General features: G+C 30.1%; 1 long non-coding RNA gene across 1 annotated transcript; it reads right to left on the bottom strand.

Moving 5' to 3' along the window:
• Positions 1-969: 969 nt before the first annotated feature.
• Positions 970-12,187, bottom strand: LOC139855812 (uncharacterized). The gene is made up of 4 exons (XR_011761572.1): positions 12,019-12,187; positions 2,525-2,619; positions 2,388-2,447; positions 970-1,785 (listed from the first exon to the last, which is right to left on the bottom strand). It is a non-coding gene; the product is annotated as an uncharacterized lncRNA (long non-coding RNA).
• Positions 12,188-16,064: the final 3,877 nt, after the last annotated feature.

Raw genomic sequence — 16,064 nt, 5'->3', positions numbered from 1 at the left:
AGATTAAGAAAATTGAAGAATGAAAGTGTTTGTAGGTGTTTTTGGTCGTTGGTGTATGGATTAGATATAAAGGATATGTAATTTTGTTTTCATGTAAATAAGTCATGAATGATTACTCATATTTTTGTAATTTTATGAGATATTTCATGCTAGTTGCCAAATGATGGTTCCCACATGTGTTAGGTGACTCACATGGGCTGCTAAGAGCTGATCATTGGAGTGTATATACCAATAGTACATACATCTAAAAGCTGTGTATTATACGAGTACGAATACGGGTGCATACGAGTAGAATTGTTGATGAAACTGAACGAGGATGTAATTGTAAGCATTTTTGTTAAGTAGAAGTATTTTGATAAGTGTATTGAAGTCTTTCAAAAGTGTATAAATACATATTAAAACACTACATGTATATACATTTTAACTGAGTCGTTAAGTCATCGTTAGTCGTTACATGTAAGTGTTGTTTTGAAACCTTTAGGTTAACGATCTTGTTAAATGTTGTTAACCCAATGTTTATAATATCAAATGAGATTTTAAATTATTATATTATCATGATATTATCATGTATGAATATCTCTTAATATGATATATATATATATACATTAAATGTCTTTACAACGATAATCGTTACATATATGTCTCGTTTAAAAATCATTAAGTTAGTAGTCTTGTTTTTACATATGTAGTTCATTGTTAATATACTTAATGATATGTTTACTTATCATAGTATCATGTTAACTATATATATATCCATATATATGTCATCATATAGTTTTTACAAGTTTTAACGTTCGTGAATCACCGGTCAACTTGGGTGGTCAATTGTCTATATGAAACATATTTCAATTAATCAAGTCTTAACAAGTTTGATTGCTTAACATGTTGGAAACATTTAATCATGTAAATATCAATCTCAATTAATATATATAAACATAGAAAAGTTCGGGTCACTACATCCACCACCCATTTTCACTGCCTTGCTCAACATTCTCTTCATTTTCAGAATCGAGCTTATCGTTATCTTTAAGGAACTTTTTGAATAGCTCATAAAGTAGTTGTTGCTTTATTGGATTTGCAAGTTGGGTCGTAGGATGTTTTTGGTTATCAGTTGGCGTACCACTCTTCATTTATCGGGTGTCAGTCAATAAACTATAGTAGTTGAGATAGACTACAGTATGCAGTTCATAATCATGCCCATTTCAGTAACCAGAAACTAATATATCGAATATTGATCAGTTACTCAAACTACCTGACCCGCCCACTTTACCATATTTAATTGTAACTTTCTACTTTGATCATTGCTTACTGAACCTCACAAACAGAGCCACTATCATAATCATGATCAAGTTTTGAAACAGAACTACTTATACAGTTATACTTAAACATTCCATAATCAATCTCTTTGAACTCAATCCATAACTTAAGTCTTGAACTTATTAAAATTCATTTCCTCATTTACTACGCTTTTATATTTGTATTTTTTGACAGCTTCTCGCACCCACACTTTTATTTTCAGATTCTAAAAAATAATAATTATACAGAGCTTCATCATATATAAGGATAAAAAAAACATTGTTTTGAAAACCGCTAGCAACATCAATAATAAAATTAAGCTCTATCTTCAAATTTATTAAAAAAATAGAACTTATAAAGAGCTTCAATTTATAAAAAGCATAATGACCTATGATATAGGGCTAACGTGACGTAAGTGATATGTGTTTCTCCAGAGAACTGATTAAGGCTTGTGTACTCTTTCTTTTATTCATTTAACTTTTAAAAAACCTGTTATAGTGAAACAGATTCATTATGAAGGTATACATGCGATTATCATCCCATCAAAAAAACCAAATCACAAAAAAGAAAAAAAAAAGAAAAAAGAAAGAAACTACTCATCACGCCAAAACGCGAAACTAAAAACTGAAATCCCAAAAAGAAAGCTGAAACACAAACTGAACCATTTCTCACGAATTTAATAACTAAATATGTGAAACAGAAACGTCATATTGAAACGCTAAACTAAAAACCGGAGCGTAAGAGAAAATTGATAAGTGAAACTGAAAAACTAAACTAATAACTGAAGTGCGTAAGAGAATATTGATAAGCGGAACTGAAAACTGAAACGCGAAACAGGAAAATTTAAGATACGGGTCTCGAAACAACCCAACCAAATTTAACCCGGCCAATTTAACCTGTCTAAAAGGCCTTTATAAACATCAAAAAGGATTCTAATAAGAAAACAATACCTTTGATCCACGAATACCAGTTTGCTCTTTCATAGAGGTTAGATAATTATAAAGGCCAATCAAATAAACCCTACCAACCCCATTAAAGGCTTTTTTTAGTCACTGTGATGAAATGTAAAGAGAGAATTGGCTTTCACATACCATTTCAATGTATTCTGACTCGTCACCGTTGAAAGCTTTAATATCTTTTTGCTTTGAATTCTGGATATAAGAGAACATTTTATAAGATGTCTATGCACATGTTTTAAAACAAACAAAGACATATAAATAATCAATACCATTGCAAATTGCAATTCAGGCATTGTGCTACATTTTGTTGTATCTTTAACATATATTAGAATTTGATTCCCTTATAGATTCAAATCGGTTAAACCTACAAAGATCACATGATATCAAAATAGAGTTACATTGGCAAGGTGGTAACTGTAGAATAACATATCGATTTGACCCGCCCATTTCAACCTACATAAAAATTAGTGTTTGTTGACCAACATCAAATCTGCTTGTTTAATCCGACCTAAATTACTCTGTCAGATTTTGTAACGTCCTCCCAATAGGGTCTGGAAGAAACGTTACTAATATCAAATAAACCAACATATTATAATACGAGAACAATACTAAATGATAAAATTAACTGGAATGAGTACGCAGCGGAAAATGAAATGTCGTTACAAAAGAAATATGTAATTGTTTAAATGCAGTAGTAATAAATGCGATAATCTCCTGATCCTATGTCCAAGTAGCATCACATAAGCAGTAGATAGGAAAGCTTGAATTAAACATCACCTGAGACAAAACATGCTAAAGTGTCAACCAAAAAGGTTGAGTGAAGTTCATAGGTTTAACAAAAGTAGTTATCGTTGTTTTTAGACCACAAGATTTAGTTGTAAAGTTGATCTCCCGCAGGATCAAAAAGTAGATCTCGCAGATCTAAAAGTAGTACTGATTCGTGATATTTTAGACTAAACGTTTGTTTTGTTGCCCCGATGATATGTTGGCAGTACCTTATCACCATGTTTAAATCATTATTAAGTAATACAAAGACATCGCGGTCAAATGTATCGGGGACGTTACTCCCGATAGGCCTACCCCCAATAATTAAGAATGTCTTATCCTGAAAGCAATTAAAAAATATCACTGTGGGGTCTTAGTAGCATAAGCTAGTCATAGTACAGTTTAGGTTCGTACTTGTGTCTAAGTTGTTTAAAGTATAAAAGCAGCATGTGTCTCACCCCAGTAAGTATAAAAAGTGCTATAGCAATAAGAGTGGGGCTATGAAAGTCACCTTAGTAAGTAGAGAGAGAGTTATTCCTCGGAATAAAGAGTTGAACGAGTGAGCAGGAAAGTCAACCTATTGACATTTAAGAGTAGTTAAGTGTTTTGCCCATGTTTAAGTTTAAGTATGTGTTTAAGTATAGTTTGTTTTACTAAGTTTCTATTCCTAGTAAGTTACTATTTTTATAAAGTTTCCATTTTTAGAAAGTTTCTTATTTTACTAAGTTTCTATGACTAGAGAGTTTCTACTTTTATGAGTGTTTTCCATTTTAGGATACTTGCTGTATTAGATAAGCTTCCAATCACCCCTTTCCATTCGAATGGCTAATTTAGATCTAGGGGCTTGAGCCATAGGACCCTTTAAATCGGAAATCCAAACCCTCTGCCTAGAATCTCGTAGAAACCATTCGTCAAGAAAGTTCGAAGATCTATACATCTCTAATACATATCCCAAAATGTTTTTGTGCTACAATATAAGTAGTAGGTTATAGGTGCTAGTAATAGTAATAGTGTATACATGTTAAGTACTAGTATAAGTAGTATTAGGGTTTAAGGTTTTAATATGTATATGTATATATAATTCGTATATATATGTATATATATATAAAAATATATTTTTTTTACATGTATATATGTATATATAAATCTAGGTGTGTTTATGTATATACTTATGAATAACAAGTTTATAATATGAATATGAATTAACAAAGATTAAAGTTTATGTAAATAGTTTAGGGTTTATGTTATACCTTTGAAGATTCAAGATAATTAACAAAGAAAAGATGAACACGATGAAAATGGAAGATCAAAGCCTTGAAAATCTTGAAGAACTCCTTGAAGATTCTTGAAGAACACGAAGAACAAGCTTGAAGATCCGAATACCACAAGAGAGGGAGAGGGAGAGATTGTTTTTGAGAGAGGATTTTGGTGTGATTTGTGAATGAGAAACTAGGAGTCTAGGTGTGTTTATATAGTGCAAGTATTAGAGTGTTAGTCAACATAAGGATGTTCTAATTAATGATTTTATTTTGTTTTATAATTTTTAGTCAAAAAAAGGTGGTACTAGTTTATAATTAGTCAACATAAGGATGTACTAGTTTATACTTTATTCTTAGTCAACATAAGGATGTAATTGTTTAAGATTCTTTAGTCTCATTATTATTACTATTATTATTATTATTATTATTATTATTATTATTATTATTATTATTATTATTATTATTATTATTATTATTATTATTATTATTATTATTATTATTATTATTATTATTATTTACATTTACTACATGATAAGTATTATTTTCTTTTTACTAATTCATGACTTGTATTTATTTTTATTTAGTTCCCAATTGTTTTATTATTTATATAAATGTCACTTTTTATTTATTACTTATAGATTAATAGTTATAAATAATATTACTGAAATGCATAAATTTTAATTAGCAGTGAGTGTTGAATAAAAATTTATTATTTGGTCAACGTTAAATTGATTGTGTATATAACAACCCTTAAATAATTAATACGTATAGTCAGACAGTAAACCCTAGGGTCATTTCAGTAATTTCAGAAGTCAAAAAGTGAGGGTTGTTATAGTACCTCCCCGTTAATAAAAACTTCGTCCCGAAGTTTTAGGTAGACTTCTCGGATGCATCAGCAGTTGAGAAGAGATGGGGATATTTCCGTTTCATATGGTCTTTGAGTTCCAAGGTATATTCGGGGCCTCTACGCGAATTTCAACAGACTTTAATGATAGGTATGTTGCTTTTACGTGTTTGTTTGACCTCTCCTTCCATGATTTCTATAGGTTCTTCAACGAAGTGCATTTTATCATTAATGCGAAGATCATTCAAAATGATGATGTTATACAAGTCATTTCAGTAAATTGGATACATGAAATGTGTTATGAATAGTATTGAGCTCATTTAAAACCTTGAGCATTTTATGCCACAATATTAGGGCAGACAAACAGAGAGGAGTTCGTGAAAATCACAGTCATGAAATTTGATAGATATCTTCATTGTTTACAACAAGAATATTTTAATGATGAATATAAGTTGAAAAATAAAGTTTTATCACTATTGAATAATATGGATAAAACGATTCGTTTATAGGAAGAGTATAAATGAAGCTATCATAAAAGAGTGAAATGAGAAAATTAAATGTTCGCCTTAACTTTTGACGTAGTCACGATTGATTTCCGGAATTCAAGGAATTAAAGGAAATCTTCGTAATCTATAAGATTTGATTCTCCGGTATTTACGAAATTTTGAGATTTGTTTGATTAAATGCGGTGATTTGCCTCGATTGATGTGTTTGGAATTTTGCTATAAATTAGCTTCTTTCATTTCATTATCTTCACTACTTCTATACTTTCTTTCTCAATTCAAACTTCCAAAAGATTAAGAAAATGCTTAATCCAGTTCTGATCCTGGTTATTATATTGACCATCTATGCAGTCATTCTTCTTTTTCTTTTACCGCCAGAGGAATCTGTTTACTTCTACAATGCTCTTGGGGTTATAGTGTTTTTAATTATCCTGTGTCTTTATATTGCTATACGCATTGATATACACGGTTTGTAATTTCGGAGTCGTTATCGGGCTTTATATTTTCCCTTATCTGTCAGAGCTTTATGCTTTTGTTTCTTCTTCCCGACTTCAAGTCAAGCGAGTAATGGTCCAGAATTCATAGGTATGAAGTTTCGAATGATCATAATATATAAAGTAGAAAGGAAAGGTAATAGCACAATTTGATTTGTCATATTACCAGAATATCCGGAAAAGACCGAATCATCAAGAAAAATATTTTCTTGATATGTTTAGAGGTTAAATAGAATGTAAGAGTCGTGTAACATGGAAAATGATGATTATAAAATCTATGAATCATCATCTTCCATTAAAAACTTAGCATGACTTACTGTAATATAATCACGTTAGCCTGACGTCATTATATTATACTAACTTATGCTTCAATTCCCAACACTTCTTCAAAGCATTTATAATTTAAACTCGAATTTTACAGAATATAGAAACTAAAACAGTTTCCTTTATAAAGATATCGCAAAGAGATACTTAATTGCGGACATGAATCGTTATGAAGATATCTTCTGAAATATAGAGGATATTTATGATGATATTTTGGAATTTCTAAGTTCGAAAGTTGATGAAGAAAAATTTTCCGCAAGCTTTTAACATGACTTCGGAGCAAGATATTCTCTAAAGATTTCACCGGATCCAAAATTACCTGGATTCTTTGAATATAGGGTTTGGCCCTTGTGTTTGTCCTTGGTCTCCTCCATGGTTAGCTCAATCCGTTTTTCAGTTCCAAATTTTCTTTTGAGCTTTTCCAACGTACCATTCTTTATTATCAAACTATTGGCCCTTAAGACCATCTACAATTTTTCTGTTTCCTCTGCATTTAATGCAGCCATATTTGAATCATCGGTTATCAATCCGAAATGGTTTCAAGAAATTTCATTTTTAGATGATTAAATGCTGATTGCGATCGTCAAGATTCAAAGGATGTTTTCAAGAATTTTGAATTTGAAGTGTTTAAGCGTAAGATGCATCTATCAATGGATCTAACGGTTGACGAAGAAATGTTGTGATTTTCAAAAGTAAGGAATGGTAAGTTCGGTGGTTTGATTTGATAATTCATCATAGAATACGAATGAATATAATTCATGAATGTAGTGATCTTTAGGAAGATAACACTTGCTAAAGCTTTACTTAAGTTCCGATATGTCAAAATCAGAGTATGTAACTGAATTTGTATGAAAATGGTTTTTCTTTGGTGAACATATACATATATCATGTGAATGTAAGTAGTATAGTTAACAACTGCTGAATCAGAATGGAAGAATGTACAATGTAACATATTTATATGAGATATGAATATCTCTCGGGTTTTACCTACCCGTTAAAATATTTTTTACAATTAACAGTTTGTTCAAAAGAGAAGATATACGTTCATATATGTATTCTTCAGATGTAATCATGGTTTTAATGAGCTAATATAATATTAAACTCATTTGATTTGCTGTTGAAACGAGAATAAATAATCTCCAAAACCTTAGAGATTCATAATTGTCGTGAAATATTTCGCTAATGAAGTTATGAATTAATACTTCATCGTTCATTGTTATTGATATACTTCGGTATATGATGTTGGTGCTCTTGGAATTCTTGTGAAATTCATAAGGCACTAATGATATTTTCTCGAAAGTTTCGAGTACATCGAAAATTAAAGTATACAATTAATCATGTATTTGAGTAATACACTTAGTTTATTACGAAATGGAGTTTATTGTATTGAAGCAATGATTAACGATTGTTAAGTTATTAACAAAAGATGTACATCATAGCATATTGTGATATGAATTAACCATGTAGTACATACTAGTTAAGATTCACACGTAATAGCTTAGTACGAAAAGATTTATTATTGTTCCAATCCATATATATAAAGTATACATATGTAATTCTTCAGGAAGAATGAGTCAATACATCTTAACTCATTATTACTAATATTCCTTGGTATCTATGGGGCGTATGATGTTGATGTTTGAGGTACTGAGTGTGATGTTGAGGCGTGGAATGCGGATGTTGTCGTTGGTGAAGCTGGTGATGTTGGTGGTGATGTTGGTGGTGATGCCGATGGTACTGGTGGTACTGGTTATGCTGCTGGTGCTGCTGCTGTTGTTCGTAGATTTCGCACCATATTCTCCAGAGCCACTACTCGAGCGCGAAGCTCGTTGACTTCTTCTATTATTCCGGGATGATTGGCGGTTCGGACAAGTGGATGAATAAGATCTAAAATTTTAGATATTATATATTCGTGACTGGATATCCTGGAAATGAGGGTGAAAATAGTGTTCCGAACGGGTTCGCCAGTAAGTGCTTCAGGTTCTTCACCAAGAGGTGAATTCGGTTGTTGGAAGGGATCACCTTCTTCTTGTCTCCATTGATTAAGTTTACTACGAACCCATCCCCAATTCATCCAAAATAGATGATGGCTGATTGGTTAGTTCATTTCGGTTACGCTGCCATTGGAGCTCGAAGAGTTCGAGGAATCCATATTATATGTTTGGAATTAGGGTTTTTGATATGAGATTAGTGTTGAATACTGGATGATATATTCGTCTCCTCGAATACGTGTATATAGCAAAAAGATTTCCGTAATTTACGGAGGGAATTTAGGAAAAGTGTTAGACAAAATCTATTGGGATAGATACGATAAGATATAATAAGATATGATGTGTCTATACTTTAATAATGGCAGTATGACGTGTCGAGATCATAAAGTGATAAGTATGTAATCTAATAATCTTTTGATTAAAGACTTTCAATTCGTATACTGTGATAACCCAATGACATTTTTCGATTCACAAACCGATGCATAAAGGCATAAGGCATATAGGTACGTGATATAACAGGGAGTTATATACGTTTGTGTGTGAGTAGTAACAATTATAAGAGTTTCAAAATCATGGATAAGATTTCATGTAATACATATGTAATACACATAACCATGATAGATGACTTATATGTCAAGAATTTCTGAAATCATTTTGTCGCATTTAGATGCGGTGGTGTAATTGGATAGTACTCAGGAAAGTGAGCAGAGTTCTTAGATTAGCTCGGCATTCTAAGATAAGTAAAGTTTCTAAAGTATAGTGTAGCATTTAACAGTTAAAGGCAACAATTAAAGGCACTATGGTCAAGAAAAGTTGTAGTCCTACATTAGGAAAGAAACTTTGATTAGAATCTTTAAGTCAAGTTTGGTAAAGCATGATTGTTAAGATTATAAGGCAATCCTAAGTGTTTTAAGTCTAAGGCAGGAAAGGTTATAGTTTCCTAGATTGCTAAGGCACCCTAGCTAGCAAGTAAGGCACACATAAAAATGCAATCCTGGTTCTCTATAACAGCCTGGTTATGCTCTGATACCAATCTGTAACGTCCTCCCAATAGGGTCTGGAAGAAACGTTACTAATATCAAATAAACCAACATATTATAATACGAGAACAATACTAAATGATAAAATTAACTGGAATGAGTACGCAGCGGAAAATGAAATGTCGTTACAAAAGAAATATGTAATTGTTTAAATGCAGTAGTAATAAATGCGATAATCTCTTGATCCTATGTCCAAGTAGCATCACATAAGCAGTAGATAGGAAAGCTTGAATTAAACATCACCTGAGACAAAACATGCTAAAGTGTCAACCAAAAAGATTGAGTGAAGTTCATAGGTTTAACAAAAGTAGTTATCGTTGTTTTTAGACCACAAGATTTAGTTGTAAAGTTGATCTCCCGCAGGATCAAAAAGTAGATCTCGCAGATCCAAAAGTAGTACTGATTCGTGATATTTTAGACTAAACGTTTGTTTTGTTGCCCCGATGATATGTTGGCAGTACCTTATCACCATGTTTAAATCATTATTAAGTAATACAAAGACATCGCGGTCAAATGTATCGGGGACGTTACTCCCGATAGGCCTACCCCCAATAATTAAGAATGCCTTATCTTGAAAGCAATTAAAAAATATCACTGTGGGGTCTTAGTAGCATAAGCTAGTCATAGTACAGTTTAGGTTCGTACTTGTGTCTAAGTTGTTTAAAGTATAAAAGCAGCATGTGTCTCACCCCAGTAAGTATAAAAAGTGCTATAGCAATAAGAGTGGGGCTATGAAAGTCACCTTAGTAAGTAGAGAGAGAGTTATTCCTCGGAATAAAGAGTTGAACGAGTGAGCAGGAAAGTCAACCTATTGACATTTAAGAGTAGTTAAGTGTTTTGCCCATGTTTAAGTTTAAGTATGTGTTTAAGTATAGTTTGTTTTACTAAGTTTCTATTCCTAGTAAGTTACTATTTTTATAAAGTTTCCATTTTTAGAAAGTTTCTTATTTTACTAAGTTTCTATGACTAGAGAGTTTCTACTTTTATGAGTGTTTTCCATTTTAGGATACTTGCTGTATTAGATAAGCTTCCAATCACCCCTTTCCCTTCGAATGGCTAATTTAGATCTAGGGGCTTGAGCCATAGGACCCTTTAAATCGGAAATCCAAACCCTCTGCCTAGAATCTCGTAGAAACCATTCGTCAAGAAAGTTCGAAGATCTATACATCTCTAATACATATCCCAAAATGTTTTTGTGCTACAATATAAGTAGTAGGTTATAGGTGCTAGTAATAGTAATAGTGTATACATGTTAAGTACTAGTATAAGTAGTATTAGGGTTTAAGGTTTTAATATGTATATGTATATATAATTCGTATATATATGTATATATATATAAAAATATATTTTTTTACATGTATATATGAATATATAAATCTAGGTGTGTTTATGTATATACTTATGAATAACAAGTTTATAATATGAATATGAATTAACAAAGATTAAAGTTTATGTAAATAGTTTAGGGTTTATGTTATACCTTTGAAGATTCAAGATAATTAACAAAGAAAAGATGAACACGATGAAGATGGAAGATCAAAGCCTTGAAAATCTTGAAGAACTCCTTGAAGATTCTTGAAGAACACGAAGAACAAGCTTGAAGATCCGAATACCACAAGAGAGGGAGAGGGAGAGATTGTTTTTGAGAAAGGATTTTGGTGTGATTTGTGAATGAGAAACTAGGAGTCTAGGAGTGTTTATATAGTGCAAGTATTAGAGTGTTAGTCAACATAAGGTATAAGGATGTTCTAATTAATGATTTTATTTTGTTTTATAATTTTTAGAAAACAAAAGGTGGTACTAGTTTATAATTAGTCAACATAAGGATGTACTAGTTTATACTTTATTTTTAGTCAACATAAGGATGTAATTGTTTAAGATTCTTTAGTCTCATTATTATTATTATTATTATTATTATTATTATTATTATTATTATTATTATTATTATTATTATTATTATTATTATTATTATTATTATTATTATTATTTACATTTACTACATGATAAGTATTATTTTCTTTTTACTAACTCATGACTTGTATTTATTTTTATTTAGTTCCCAATTGTTTTATTATTTATATAAATGTCACTTTTTATTTATTACTTATAGATTAATAGTTATAAACAATATTACTGAAATGCATAAATTTTAATTAGCAGTGAGTGTCGAATAAAAATTTATTATTTGGTCAACGTTAAATTGATTGTGTATATAACAACCCTTAAATAATTAATACGTATAGTCAGACAGTAAACCCTAGGGTCATTTCAGTAATTTCAGAAGTCAAAAAGTGAGGGTTGTTATAGATTTCTTACAAAGATATAATATGATGTAGTAATATTACCTAATGAAACTCTAGAACAAAGATAGCCTATTATGAAGATGAAAATATTCAAGTTACAAATTCTTGTTCTTGCGGATTGGATTTATTTGGAGAGATACTGTTATTTCATAACCTAATTAAACATACGTTCTCTTTAATCAGTTAATCGATCAATCAATAAACCATGATAAAATAAGCAAATATTATACACTAATGAACCTGTTGTTGAATTCTGGCCGAGTCGCATTATCTTCGGATCCATCATTCCTTGGAACATCGTTGATCAATCAAGTGAAATCGACGAAATTGAATACGAAATTCTTTTCGATCGGTCGATTAGGCAGAGGAAACTGAAGAATTAGAAGATATAATTGAAATCTAGGGTTTGGTTAGATCAATGTTTATGTGAATTTTAGTATTACGGAGTATCTATTTTTTTGGTTATTAGAAGGGTAATTTAGTCATCAAATAACTAATCAATGTGATTATGAGGTCATAATGTTGATTAGAAAATTTGGATGGTCTAGATTATAGTTGTTAATGACAATGAAAGGCTGGGATTAGTGGTTTGAATTTGAGATGATCTATTTTTAACTTTGTTATTATAATATAAAGAGATTATTATTATTATTATTATTATTATTATTATTATTATTATTATTATTATTATTATTATATTATTTTATTTTATCCTATATACTAAAACACACTAAGAATTTTGTCGTTTCAGTTGTTTTGGATTGTCGTTTTGAGTTTGCGTTCACACTACAATCGGTCTCTCAACTTTGGCTCAATTTACACAACGACCCCTCAAATTTACATTTTTTCAGGGGTTGAAAGTGTAAATATATAATTTTATTAAAATAAAAGAAACTAATTTCACCCGAATTTTTAACGGGCCCTATCTTCTCGTTCGGTGCGATTAAATTTTTCCGAGACCACCGTTCAACTCGAAATAATTTTACGAACACAACTCGACTAACTATACGCGAAACGGATATCATTAAAAAAAATCAAATATTTCAGGCTATATTTCATACATATACATACACGTACAACAAACAACCCAACCTATTATATACGAAGTATATTAGGTACCAAACAACGTATATCCAAATTTGACCACGCGTTGAATATAACCGTAGCAACGCGCGGTCGAATTTTTTTCTAGTTTCACACTAAAGGCTAAAATTATTGGTAGCCGGGGCAAATATTACGCAGGGTTATGTTGAGTTGTCTTAAGTGTAGATAAAACAAAAAAGAATGAAGAAAATAATAATAAAAATAAAACTCATTTGTCGTTTGTAACTTTGAATGGATTTATGGTTGTATTACTACCCACAATGCAATGGGCAAAACGCAATATTGATTGTGAAAGCCATATTTCACACGTGTAATTCCTACGTGGGATGAGAATCAATAAATGTTCGAACCATATTTACCTGATTCGATTTATTTATATCAATATGAATAATCTAAGTGAATGACAAAAAAAATATGAATATATATATATATATATATATATATATATATATATATATATATATATATATATATATATATATATATATATGAATGATGTAAAAAATTAGTTGATTAGATATAAATAAAATTTATCATCTACGAATATATCAATTTATCATCACAAGTAAATATATATATATATATATATATATATATATATATATATATATATATATATATATATATATATATATATATATATATATGGGCACGATCCATGTATAAGCTTAAAAGGAGTACAAACGGGATAAGCAAAATAAATTTTTTTTTTTTTGAATTTTTTTTACATTCATAAATCTGCATTAAAATGCACCTCTAATCAATTTTTTTCATAAAAAAAAAAGTTCAAAATCTTTCAAAAATCGATGATGAATGGTAAAATTAACCATTCATCGGGTTAATTTATCATTCATCTTGTTTACGATGAATGATAAAATTAATCAATGCTAAAAAATCAGATGAATGGTTAAATTAACCATTCATCTATTTTTTTATCATTCATCATAAACAGATGAATGGTTAAATTAACTATTCATCTACTTTTTTTTTTAGCATTGATTAATTTTATCATTAATCGCGAACAAAAAGAATGATAAATTAACCAGATGAATGGTTAATTTTACCATTCATCATCAATTTTTACCATTCATCATCGATGTTTACCATTCATCATCGATTTTCGAACGATTTTGTTAAAAAACTTTTTAAAATTTTTTCGTTTTCTTCTATTTGCATATTAAAGGATCGTTTTTAAAAAAAAAAAAAAATTGAAATTTTACTTATCCAGTTTGTACCCCATTTAGTGCTTATCCATGGATTGGTCCACTATATATATATATATATATATATATATATATATATATATATATATATATATATATATATATATATATATATATATATATATATATACTTAAATGTATGCGTATACATTTCCATATAATAAACTACTAAAATGTTAACGAAAATATATATTCCAATAATACAACTAGATATGTAGTATTAAATTCATATATCTTATAGATATTACATATTTCCATACACTCACGTACTATCAATCCACAATTCAAAATCATAACTTAAGTTTTTTTTTTTTTTTTTCCTTTTTTAAAACTACGTTTTGACCCAGAGGCGGATGTACTTTAATAGTAGTAGTAGCACGGGTTATCACTGAAATACGTAATATAGTGATTTTTTTTAGAATTTTAATTAGTAACACCACTAGATGGTGTAAATTTTTTAGGTAACACCATTAGATAATGTAAATTTTTGAACTTTAAACTATTAACACTAGAAACTAAGATTTCTAGCTCCGGCACTGTTTCGACCTATGTGTTAAACAATAAATGAAACGCGCATTACTGTATAGACATATTTATTTAAATTAATCGTTTATAATTCACATAAACATCTACTAATGCCTTTGCTAGCAAAGCTTAACAGTTAACATAAACACTTTTGCATTCAAGAAAAAAATATACATATATGATATGTTACAGACATGAAAATTCATTATTAATTAATCATAACTCAAAAGGAGTATAATTGAACTCAGTTGAACGCAAGATATTTCAAATATCAACATGTTTTGAGTTTAAATTTTACTAAAAACATATTTTAAGATGTGATCAAGTCAACTGTGACTTGAGTGTAACTTGTGAGAAAACCACCTCTTTACACTCTGGGTGGCCATGTTTACCCGTTAACATAGGCGGTTCCAGTATGTTAGGAGGGAGGGCGCCCGCCCCCGGTGGATTTGAAATTTTTAGTGTAAATTTTTTGAATATTTCAACTTTGCCCCTGGTGGAAATTTTTTTTTGCCCCAAAACCTACATATTTTGCCCTAAAACCTTCAAATTTTGTCCAATATTCTCCAAATTTTGCCCCAACCCCTTCAAATTTTGCCCACAAACCTTCAAATTTTGCCCAAAAACTTTCATATTTTGCTTAAAAAAATTGCTACGTTTAAATTTTTTTTTTTGCCCCTGGTGAAATAAAATCATGGATCCGCCATTGCCCGTCAAGATAGTTCTCATTGAGAGTGGTAAAGAGACATTTCGTTGGAGACGCGGGTGGTGTTGGTAGTTGACTTTTGTCGAGCCTTCATCAATATTAATGAAAGGAGAAGGAGTTTCTCCATTCATTGTCTTTGTGTTGTGTATGTGTAGAATAGAGTGTGTCCCTGGAAGCCTCTCAATATTCTTTATATATGGAGTGAGTCAAGCCCGTTAATGATGGTTCACTAAAAGAAGCCAATCAATAAGTAGTAAAATAATTAATGGCTTGCCATAGTCCATAGACTAAATAATATGGAGGCTTATCAAGAGTGATCCATTAACATAGCCCGTTAAAAATGGTCCGTAAGTATTAATTATACACACGCTATTAAGATGATTAGAGAAAAAAAAAGTCTAAATTTAAATACTACGTATGTAAGAACTCAATACATCTGGATAACTTGAAATGAAACCGTTCATCATGTACATATCTATATCCAAGGTTGCAATATTCGCTATTTATGAATTAATTGGTCGGAACTTTGGAAGGAATAAGTGGTAATTCGGTAATTAATTAGAGATTATTCAGATAGTACTTTATACATTTACATATTAAATTTCAAATATTATATGTATAAATAATTAAATATAGAAGAAACCATAAATATAAACATAAACTTTAAAATAATTATCTAAAATTGATCATTATGTTCAAAAACTCTAAGGTTCTAGTTTAAGTTCATG

This window comes from Rutidosis leptorrhynchoides, chromosome 6, assembly GCF_046630445.1.
Source record: "Rutidosis leptorrhynchoides isolate AG116_Rl617_1_P2 chromosome 6, CSIRO_AGI_Rlap_v1, whole genome shotgun sequence".
Lineage (NCBI taxonomy): Eukaryota > Viridiplantae > Streptophyta > Magnoliopsida > Asterales > Asteraceae > Rutidosis > Rutidosis leptorrhynchoides.
The sequence above is the reverse complement of the archived record's forward strand: the minus strand, read 5'-3'. Positions and strand labels throughout refer to the sequence as shown.